Source organism: Ranitomeya variabilis, chromosome 6, assembly GCF_051348905.1.
Source record: "Ranitomeya variabilis isolate aRanVar5 chromosome 6, aRanVar5.hap1, whole genome shotgun sequence".
NCBI classification, from domain to species: domain Eukaryota; kingdom Metazoa; phylum Chordata; class Amphibia; order Anura; family Dendrobatidae; genus Ranitomeya; species Ranitomeya variabilis.
Genome location: NC_135237.1, coordinates 200,608,344 through 200,620,535, shown reverse-complemented (window position 1 = coordinate 200,620,535; position 12,192 = coordinate 200,608,344).

Below are 12,192 nucleotides of genomic sequence, written 5' to 3'. Positions count from 1 at the left end.
CCTACACTCACTGCATTCTTAGGAGCGGAGGCTGCCGGTTGCACCGCTAAGTTCCAGGGCCCATCCGAGGGTGAGTATATCCATATTTTTTATTTTTATTCTTTATTTTTTACATGAATATGGATCCCAGGGCCTGAAGGAGAGTCTCCTCTCCTCCAGACTCTGGGAACCATACGCACCGCACACGCCTGGGAACTTATAGGAACTTCCGATTTCCGATATCACAAAAATATCGATATCGGAATTCCGATACAGCGAATATCGGCCGATACCCGATATTTGCAGTATCGGAATGCTCAACACTACCGGCGACCTAAAAAAAAAGCAATGTCTGTCATTCTCTGTCCTCTGATGTGATCGCACATCAGAGGACAGAGAAATAAGGGGATCGGGGGACCCTGTTATACTTTCCGGTGTCCCTCGGCCCTCCTGCGTCCCCTCCTGGCCGCCGTCCTCTTCATCCGGTTAGAAAATGGTGGGCACATGCGCAGTGCGCCCACTGTGATCTGCCTGCCGACAGAGGAAGATTATGCCTCTTGTTTTATTTTGGTCACTGTGAGATCCTATCACAGTGATCAAAATAGAAAAAATAATAAATAACCCCCCCTTTATCACCCCCTTAGTTAGGAAAAAACAATAAAATAAAAAAGTATGTATTTCCATTTTCCAATTAGGGTTAGGGTTAGGGCTGGGGCTAAAGTTAGGGTTAAGGTTAGGGTTGGGGTTAAAGTTAGGGTTAGGGCTAGGGTTAGGGTTGGTGCTAAAGTTAGGGTTGGGGCTAAAGTTAGGGTTAAAGTTAGGGTTAGGGTTGGTGCTAAAGTTAGGGTTAGGGCTAGCGCTATGGTTAGGTTTGGGGCTAAAGTTAGGGTTGGGGCTAAAGTTAGGGTTAGGGTTGGGGCTAAACTTAGGGTTAGAGTTGAGATTAGGGTTAGGGTTGTGATTAGGGTTTGGATTAGGGTTATGGTTGGTATTAGGGTTAGGGTTGGCATTAGGGTTAGGGTTGGCATTAGGGTTACGTTTGGAACTAGGGTTAGGTTTGGGATTAGGCTTAAGTTTAGGGTTGGGATTAGGGTTAGGGGTGTATTGGGATTAGGGTTGGGATTAGGGTTAGGTTTGAGGTTAGGGTTGAGATTATGATTAGGGGTGTGTTGGGCTTAGGGTTTTGATTAGGGTTAAGGTTAGGGTTGGGATTAGTGTTAAGGGTGTTTTGGGGTTAGGGTTGTGATTAGGATTATGGGTTGGGATTGGGGTTAGGGGTGTGTTGGGGTTAGGGTTGGAGTTAGAACCGGGGGGTTTCCACTGTTTAGGTACATCAGGGGGTCTCCAAACGCGAAAACCAATTTTGCCCTCAAAAAGTCAAATGGTGCTCCCTCCCTTCTCAGCTCTGCCATGCGACCAGTGGTTTACCCCCACATAAGGGGCATCGGCGTACTCAGGACTAGTTGGACAACAACTTTTGGGGTCCAGTTTCTCCTGTTACCCTTGCAAAAATAAAAAAAATTGGGGGCTAAATTTTTTTTTTTATTTTCACGGTTCTGTGTCAAACTTCTGTGAAACACTTAGGCATTCAAAATGCTCACCACATATCTAGATAAGTTTCTTGGGGGGTCTAGTTTCCAAAATAGAGTCACTTTTGGGGGGGTTCTACTGTTTAGGTACATCAGGGGCTCTAAAAATGCAACATGACACCCGCAGACCATTCCATCAAAGTCTGCATTTTAAAACGTCACTACTTCCCTTCCGAGCCCTGATGTGTGCCCAAACAGTGGTCCCCCCACATATAGGGTATCAGCATACTCAGGACAAATTGGACAACAAATTTTGGGGTCCAATTTCTCCTGTTACCCTTGGGAAAATAAAAAATGGGGGGCTAAAAATATCATTTTTGTGGATAAACGTTTTGGTTTTTTTCTCACGACTCTGCATTATAAACTTCTATGAAGCACTTGGGGGTTCAAAGTGCTCGCCACACATCTAGATAAGCTCTTTGGAGGGTCTAGTTTCCAAAATTGGGTCACTTGTGGGGGTTTCTACTGTTTAGGTACATCAGGGGCTCTGCAAACGCAACATAACGCTCGCAGACCATTCTATCAAAGTCTGCATTCCAAAATGGCGCTCCTTCCCTTCCGAGCTCTGCCATGCGCCCAAACAGTGGTCCCCCCCACATATGGGGCATCAGTGTACTCAGCATAAATTGCACAATAAATTTGGGTGTCCAATTTCTCCTGTTACCCTTGTGAAAGTGTCATGTCGGACGCTGTTCAGACCAGGTCGTTCGACAGACAGCGGTAATTCCGCTTTTGACCACTATTTGCTCATTGGCGTCGGCTAGATTTTATCTAGCTGTTCCGGGGTTAATTTACCTGATCCTCGGATTGGAAGCTGAGCCATGCCCATTGCCTTTAAATAGCTCTCCTGATCATTGGGCGTCGCCGATTATAGCTTCTGTCTTGTGCGTTGTTATCTCGGTCTGGAGTGGAGAGCTGGTTGTTGGAGATTCGTTGCTGGTGGTGTATTTTCCTTTGTCTTATTTACTCCTTCCTATATTTGTATTTATTTTGCCCTGCACATTAATAGTGTATTCCTGAGTGACTGCGGCGTGGTGTATATTTTTCTTTATCCTTGTCTGTGCTAACTGTGGGTATTGGTGAATAACCTCTTCACTGGATGGTGGGCGGAGGTTTCAGCCTAGGGTTGAAACAGGAGACAGGGTGAGGTTCGAGGCCTGGACATGCACACCATCAGTGTAAACTCCAGGTAGAGGGTCAGTCAGGATTTCCCTAGTCTGAGGGAAATTGCAGGGTCCCGGGTTATTAGCTCTCGCTCACCTACTCTCCCCGTGACATTATAATCGGCCCAACAACAACAACAAAAAAAAAAGGGGTTTCTTTTTTTTGTGTTTGTCATGGATCCCATGACTTCCATAACCCGCCAGTTTGAGGCGCTGTCCCTACAGGTCACTGAGTTGAGGGGGGCAGTACAGCAAAAGAGACTAGCAGTATCTAATGTGCAAGCTGGAGCGACAGGAAGAGTTGCTGAGCCCAAATTTCCTTTGCCTGAAAAATTTGCTGGGGAATGCAGTAAATTTGTTTCTTTTCGTGAAGCTTGCAAACTATATTTCCGTATGCGTCCGATCTCCTCGGGTAATGAGGCTCAGCGTGTGGGCCTGGTGTTGTCATTGTTAAGCGGGGATCCCCAAGCATGGGCGTTTTCTTTGCCATCTGATTCTGCTGCATTTGACTCTGTGGAGAGTTTTTTTTCCTCTCTTGGAAAAATCTACGATGAACCTGACAGAATGGCTCTAGCAGAATCTAAGATACGCACTATTCGCCAGGGGGAGCGAGTTGCAGAGGATTACTGTTCTGAATTTCGTCGCTGGGCGATCGATACACAATGGAATGATCCAGCATTGTGGAGTCAGTTTATACATGGGATTTCTGGAAAGGTTAAAAAAGCCCTTCTGATGTACGAGACTCCTACTTCTCTAGATTCCGCTATGAGTCTGGTTGTCCGCATTGATCGCCGTTTGCGTCAGGGGGAGCATGAGACACCGCCTATGGGAGAGGGTTTAGGTTCACGTGAGGTTGCTGCAGGTGAGCCCACGGAGCCTATGCAAATCACAGGGGTGTCACATGTGAAGCGTCGAGTCCCTGAGCTCAGGAAGCAGGGAGCCTGTTTTTACTGTGGTAAAACTGGTCATTTTATTAACATCTGTCCTCTGCTGTCTAAGAAAAAAGCAACGGCGGAAAACTTCTAAGCTCAGAGGGTGTGAAGGAGACCAATCTGAGCTTATGTATATCCTCCATGGTGGTTTCTCAATGCATGCTCCCTGCTAAGGTTTTTATCGCTGGAAGTGAGCTGCCAATTACTGTTTTTGTGGATAGTGGTTCAGCCACAAATCTCATTGATGAGGAGTTTGCGCGCACAGCAGGTTTTAGGATTGAAAAACTGTCTCATTCTATCCACGTGGTCACCATCAATGCTGCTCCTCTCTCTCAGGGGGAGATTACTGAATTTGTGGCTGAGGTGAAACTCCACATTGGAGTTCTACATTCCGAGCGGGTTACATGTAAGGTGCTCAGGAATCTTCCTGCTCAGGTGGTTTTGGGTTTTCCTTGGTTGTCTATGCACAACCCGGTAATTGACTGGAAAGCTAAGGACATAATTCAGTGGAGTGAGTTCTGCCAGGAGAATTGCCTGGCCACATGTGTGGCTGCAGTGACTTCAAGCGTTCCGGAGTCACTTCTGGATTTTGTGGATGTGTTCTCTGAGAAGGGTTGTTCAGAGTTGCCGCCACATCGTCCCTATGACTGTTCTATCAGGTTTAAACCAGGGGCCAAATTGCCTAAAGCAAGGATGTTTAACATCTCCGGTCCGGAAAGACAAGCGTTAAAAGATTACATTGCTGAAAGCTTGAGCAAAGGGCACATCAGGCCGTCATCCTCGCCGGTGGCAGCAGGGTTCTTCGTGAAGAAGAAAGATGGTGGATTACGCCTGTGTTTAGACTTCAGGGAGTTGAACCAGATTACGGTTCGTGATCCATACCCTATGCCACTGATACCAGATTTGTTCAACCAGGTGGCAGGTGCTAAGTGGTTTACCAAGCTTGACCTCAGGGGGGCGTACAACCTCATAAGAGTCCGTCAAGGTGATGAGTGGAAGACAGCTTTTAATACCCCTGAGGGTCATTTTGAAAATTTGGTGATGCCATTTGGGTTGACTAACGCACCTGCAGTGTTCCAACATTTCATCAATGATGTGTTCTCGCATGTTTTGGGGAAATTCGTTATCGTGTACCTAGATGACATTCTCATATATTCTTGCGACCGTGATGCTCATTTAGATCATGTCAGGCAGGTGTTACAGCTTCTCAGAGAGAATAAGCTGTATGCTAAACTTGAGAAATGTGTATTTTCTGTTCAAGAGTTGCCTTTCTTGGGTTATATTGTGTCTGCTTCTGGTTTTAAAATGGACGCCGCTAAGGTGCAAGCGGTGCTGCATTGGGAACGTCCTGATAACCTGAAAGCACTTCAGCGGTTCCTTGGGTTTTCTAACTACTATAGGAAATTTATCAAGGATTTTTCCATCATTGCTAAACCTCTAACTGACATGACTAAAAAGGGTACCAATTTCTCCGTTTGGCCTGAGGCTGCTGTGCGCGCATTTGAATTTCTTAAGAACAGTTTTGTTTCAGCCCCCATTCTTGTGCAGCCAGACGTATCAAAACCCTTTGTTGTGGAAGTCGATGCGTCTGAGGTTGGTGTGGGGGCGGTACTATCTCAAGGCTCATCTTTGAGTGGTTTGCGTCCGTGCGCCTATTTCTCCAATAAACTGTCGTCCGCCAAACGTAATTACGATATCGGCAGCAGGGAGTTGTGGGGCAATTAAGTTGGCCTTTGAGGAATGGTGACACTTCTTGGAGGGGTCGGTATATCAGGTAACTGTTATTACCGATCATAAGAATCTGCTGTATTTGGAGTCATGAAGAATGTGTACACTGGCGCCTAATCACCTGAAAGGGTAGGGTGAAGAGCTGTGGTAGCTGCAGTTGGTTACAACAGGTTCTGTGCCAAACTCTGTTAAAAAGGAAAACCAAGTAATATAAGATAATATGAACCACTGCGCTTACCCAAGGTCAAAAAAAGCAAAAACTTACTTACTTGTTAAGAGGTCAGTTTATGTATAGGAACCATCTATTTCTTTAGGGGAGAGGTTGCACCAGAGTGTAGTATTTTACTAAAAAGAATATCATAGAGTCAGTAAAAATAATAATATTATCAGGATCGCGCAGATGGCCAATCACGGATAATGTGTATATACACTTACTTATTGTGTGAGACTGTATGAACTGCACTCAAGATATTCTTAGGTGGATTTTGGTGTTTATCCTTCCACAGGTTAAGAAGTGACTCTAAGGGAAAATAGTAAAATATATATTATAGAGCATAAATGTCCTATCAGACCTCAACCTTATGTTGATAATGATCCTGATTTGGAACACTTACTGCTTCAATGAAGCTCTGGCGGCTGCACCTGGAGTGCTTGCTTGCCACAATCTGGTGAGCCGATGCTGGTAAGGAGAGTGATAAAGTGGTAGTGTGAACAAACTGCCCTAGAGCCTTAGAGTCAGCAGTAACAGCGATATTAATAATGATAATAATAAAACTATCCGTCACTCACCCTGTACTTTCTGGAATAAGCGCTTCTCCTGCAGTGGGTGAGTGATCCGGTGTGTGTAATAATAACTGTAGCGCTGATACCGCTTGGCAATTGATGGTACGGGCAGTGCCAGGGGTTTGCCTGAAGAGTCGCGTTCTAGTAGGAGCGCGGGAGAACACCAGCGCCTCGCGTGCCCCGGCCGGAAGCAAAAAAAGGATTTATTTGGAAGGGTTCACTAATAGACCTACAAATTTTTATTTCCAGTCTCAATTCCAACAACTATGGCTTGGAATTCACGCCTACTATTAGCTATACCAGCGTAAACTTTTTGGACCTAACAATTTGTGTAGAACAGAACAGACTAATAACAAAGGGCTTCCACAAACAAGTGGACTCAAACAGCTACATTCATATTAGCAGTTGTCATTTGCCAGTTTGGCTTTCGAATATCCCAAAAAGCCAATCCTTGAGAATCAGAAGAAATTGTACAGAAATTGAGGATTATTGTAAGGAAAGTGACCACTTGGTAGCACAATTTGAGGAAAAAGGTTATAACTAGTGTTGAGCATTCCGATACCGCAAGTATCGGGTATCGGCCGATACTTGCGGGTATCGGAATTCCGATACCGAGATCCGATACTTTTGTGGTATCGGGTATCGGTATCGAAACAACATTAATGTAATATAATGTGTAAAAGAGAGAATTAAAATAAAAAATATTGCTATACTCACCTCTCCGACGCAGCCTGGACCTCAGCGAGGGAACCGGCAGCGTTGTTTGCTTAAAATTCGCGCGTTTACTTCCTTACTTGAAGTCCCGGCTTGTGATTGGTCGTGTGCCACCCATGTGGCCACGACGCAACCAATCACAGCAAGCCGTGACGTAATTTTAGGTCCTTCAGGATATTAAAATTACGTTCTGGCTTGTGATTGGTCACGTCGCGGTCACATGGGTGACGCGACCAATCACAAGCCGTGACGTCACAGGAGGCTGGACACGCGCGCATTTTAAAATCCTGAAGGACCTAAAATTACGTCACGGCTTGCTGTGATTGGTCGCGTCGCGGCCACATGGGCGGCACGCGACCAATCACAAGCCGGGACTTCAAGTAAGGAAGTAAACGCGCGAATTTTAAGCAAACAACGCTGCCGGTTCCCTCGCTGAGGTCCAGGCTGCGTCGGAGAGGTGAGTATAGCAATATTTTTTATTTTAATTCTCTCTTTTACACATTAATATGGATCCCAGGGCCTGAAGGAGAGTTTCCTCTCCTTCAGACCCTGGGAACCATCAGGGATACCGTCCGATACTTGAGTCCCATTGACTTGTATTGGTATCGGGTATCGGTATCGGATTGGATCCGATACTTTGCCGGTATCGGCCGATACTTTCCGATACCGATACTTTCAAGTATCGGACGGTATCGCTCAACACTAGTTATAACACATCTACCCTAAATAAAACACGAACAGAAGTAGAAAGTAGAAACTATACCAAGGGTCTCCTTGATCCACAAAACTAAAATTACCTATAATCCCCCTACTATACATGAACAAATAAGGCAAGTCCCAATAATAACGCAATTTCATGCAGGTCACAGATTTTTTTAAAAACATTATTCATAAGCATTGGCCAATTCTGAAGGGGGACAAGTGTATTGGTAATTTGTTACCTCCAAAACCCAAGTTTGTTTACACTAAATCACAAAACCTGGGACTTCTACTTGCACCAACCACGAAATCAGTGATTCCCATCAAAAATTCTAATAAAAAACAAACGTGTCTAACTAATCCCAAAGTAAAACTACAAGGTTTCATGCCATGTGGCAAATGCACATGCTGCAGACGAGTTTCTAGTAAAAAAGAGATTCGCACCAGCTTCAAGGATGCCAATGAAATGAATGAATACCTCATCAATGACTATATCACTTGTCAAACCACAGGGGTCATTTACATACTAAAATGCCCGTGCGAAAAGATCTATGTAGGCCGTACAAAAAGGCGATTGATGGATAGGATTAAGGAGCATCTTAATAATATTAGCAAGGGGTTCATGGGACATCCATTATCCCGACACTTTTTGAAACATCATAACCGCTCCAATTGTGGAATTTCGTTTTGGGGCATCCAAGTGGTCCCACGCAATTCCCGAGGGGGGGGGGACTATATAAAAGCTATGTCCTGGGTGGAGTCCAGATGGATATTCACTTTAGACAGTCTGGCTCCGACTGGTTTAAATCAGGAAATAGAACTGTATGCTTTCTAAGTACCCCAACCCCCTATAACCCTATTACACACACAGGCGGAGGTATGTGAGCGGGTTGCAAGATTTTAGATCATTATTATTATATATACTCAGATATTTTTAGTAATATATTTTTTATATATCGTAATTTCGTTTTATTCACTATTTTTCGTCAGTCATGATCCCTCTAGGTTTTTTAATAAAAATAGGGAATTTCGTAAGAAGGGATATTCGGATATTTTTTATATATTTTTTATATATTTCTGGTTTAAAAAAAACACCAATTTTAACTTTTAATCCACATTATTTTAGGCGCAGCAGTTTTAATTTATAAATTAATAAAAGATGTTTTTAGTATTGAAATATCCAATGGTACATGCAGAGACATTCATTGTTTCCAATATATAGTGCCCTAAATCCTCTTGGCTATTCAAGCGCATGGTTTTCCACCTGCCTAGCACCTTGTAAAGGCAAAAGGTCTCTGGTGAGATAATTCAACGATCTCACAAATATGCATAAACTGCCAAATTAATTACAAATTAATTAGAACTTAATCACTATTTTTAATCAGTCAATGTGAAGCATGTGCCATTCTGGGCCAGCAGTAACACATACAGCAACAATGAAACACTAGACAGTAGGGTTGAGCGAAACGGATCGTTCATTTTCATAAGTCACCGACTTTTGGCAAAGTCGGCGTCTCATGAAACCCGACCCGATCCTTGTGTGGGGTCGGCCATGCGGTACGCGACTTTCGCGCCAAAGTCGCGTTTCAATGATGCTAAAAGCGCCATTTCTCAGCCAATGAAGGTGGACGCAGAGTGTGGGCAGCGTGATGACATAGATCTCAGTCCCCACCATCTTAGAGAAGGGCATTGCAGTGATTGGCTTGCTTTCTGCGGCGTCACAGGGGCTATAAAGGGGCGTTCCCGCCGACCGCCATCTTACTGCTGCTGATCTGAGTGTAGGGAGAGGTTGCTGCCGCTTCATCAGAAGCAGGGAGAGCGTTAGGCAGGGTACATTCACCCCCAAACCGCTTGTGCTGTAGCGATTTCCACTGTCCAACACCACCTTTTGTTTGCAGGGACAGTGGAGGCTAGATTTTTTTTTCCTCAGCGCTGTAGCTCATTGGGCTGCCCTAGAAGGCTCCCTGATAGCTGCATTGCTGTGTGTGTACACCGCTGTGCAAACCAACTGCTGTTTTCAAAGCACAAATCCTGTTGTTCCTTCCTTTCTGCACAGCTATCATGTTTGTTTGTCCACACTTTTGTGTGCAGCAGTCCTTTTTATAGCTGCCTGCCATACTTTTCTGAGATTACTGCAGGGAGATAAAGATTGGCAAGTCTGTCTCTGTGCCATTGCTGTGTGTGGCATCTGTCTCTCATAGTGTGCCACAGAAAACCAGTGTGTAATACTGGGCCATTTTTTTTTTTTGTAAATTCTCCCTGAAAAAAAAAAAAAAATAGTGGGAGATAAAGATTGGCAAGTCTGCCTCTGTGCCATTGCTGTGTGTGGCATCTGTCTCTCATAGTGTGCCACAGAAAACCAGTGTGTAATACTGGGCCATTTTTTTTTTTGTAAATTCTCCCTGAAAAAAGTAAATAAATAGTGGGAGATAAAGATTGGCAAGTCTGCCTCTGTGACATTGCTGTGTGTGGCATCTGTCTCTCATAGTGTGCCACAGAAAACCAGTGTGTAATACTGGGCCATTTTTTTTTTTTTGTAAATAATCCCTGAATAAAAAAAATAAATAGTGGGAGATAAAGATTGGCAAGTCTGCCTCTGTGCCATTGCTGTGTGTGGCATCTGTCTCTCATAGTGTGCCACAGAAAACCAGTGTGTAATACTGGGCCATTTTTTTTTTTTGTAAATTATCCCTGAAAAACAATAAATAAATAGTGGGAGATAAAGATGGGCAGCACGGTGGTGCAGTGGATAGCACAGCAGCCTTGCAGCGCTGGCGTCCTGGGTTCAAGCCCCACTAAGGACAACATCTGCAAAGAGTTTGTATGTTCTCTCCGTGTTTGCGTGGGTTTCCTCCGGGTACTCCGGTTTCCTCCCACATTCCAAAGACATACTGATAGGGAATTTAGATTGTGAGCCCCAACGGGGACAGCGATGATAATGTGTGCAAGCTGTAAAGCGCTGCGGAATATGTTAGCGCTATATAAAAATAAAGATTATTATTATTATTATTATTGGCAAGTCTGCCTCTGTGCCATTGCTGTGTGTGGCATCTGTCTCTCATAGTGTGCCACAGAAAACCAGTGTGTAATACTGGGCCATTTTTTTTTTTTTTGTAAATTCTCCCTGAATAAAAATAAATAAATAGTGGGAGATTAAGATTGGAAAGTCTGCCTCTGTGCCATTGCTGTGTGTGGCATCTGTCTCTCATAGTGTGCCACAGAAAACCAGTGTGTAATACTTGGCCAATTTTTTTTTTTTTTGTAAATTCTCCCTGAATAAAAATAAATAAATAGTGGGAGATTAAGATTGGCATTTGTGCTTGAGTGCCGGTCGTGTGTGTGCCATCTGTCTCAAATTATTGGGGCACAGAAAACCTAGTGTGTAACATTGGGCCTGGTTTTCCTTTCAGTGTCAGCCACCTATAAAGGTGTATATAAATCCTACAGAAGTTAGAGTTCAACTTATAAGTTGTTTTACAGTAACAAATACCGTTACTTTGGTTACGTTTTGCAAACAATGAGGAAGTCAGGTGGAAGAGGTCGTGGCCGTGGGCGGTCATTGTCAGCTGGTAATGATGGTAGTGGTGGTGGAGCATCAGGTGGTCGTGGTCAAAGCAGTACAGCACCTAAGTCTCGAGTTGTTGAGCCAGGTTCGTCGTCTGGCTACACAAGGCCTCAAACGCTCCCTTTTCTGGGAGTAGGAAAACCGCTTTTAAAGCCGGAGCAGCAAGAACAATTTCTGGCTTTCCTTGCTGACTCATCCTCTAGCTCTTTTGCCTCCTCTTCTGAAAGTGCAAAATGTAAAAGCAGCGCGTCGTTAGTGGATGTTCACGGTCAGGGACAAGTCGCTTCCTTGTCTTCACCCAGAACAAGAGAGAAGGATGCGTCAGGAGACACAACGGGTTACTCCATGGAGCTCTTTACACATACCGTTCCTGGGTTAGACAGTGAAACAGTTATCAGGCCATGCCCATTAGAAGTTGAATCGGACATGGAGTGCACTGATGCACAGCCACAGCCAGATTACTATGCTGTTCCTTTGACTCAGACCAGAACATTGCCCTCGCAGTGTACTGAGCCAGAATCAAACCCAGCTGAGACTATGGTGCCCCGTCACGAACGCTATACCACCGGCTTACACGGTGACACAGACGAAGTTGCACACGAGATAGAAGAGGAGGTCATAGATGACCCAGTTGTTGACCCCGATTGGCAGCCATTGGGGGAACAGGGTGCAGGCGGCAGTAGTTCTGAAGTGGAGGAGGAGGAGGAGCCGCAGCAGGCATCAACATCACAACAGGTTCCATCTGCCGGGCCCGTATCTGGCCAAAAACGCGTGGCAAAACCAAAACCAGTTGGAGGACAGCATGGCCATCCGGTTAAAGAAGCTCAGTCTGCAATGCCTGAAAAGGCATCCAATAGTAGAAAGAGTTCAGTCTGGCATTTTTTTATGCAACATCCAAATGATCAGCGCAAAGTCATCTGTCAAAAATGTTCAACTAACTTAAGCAGAGGTCAGAATCTTAAAAGTCTAAATACAAGTTGCATGCATAGACATTTATCCACCATGCATTTGCAAGCCTGGACTAACTACCAAACATGCCT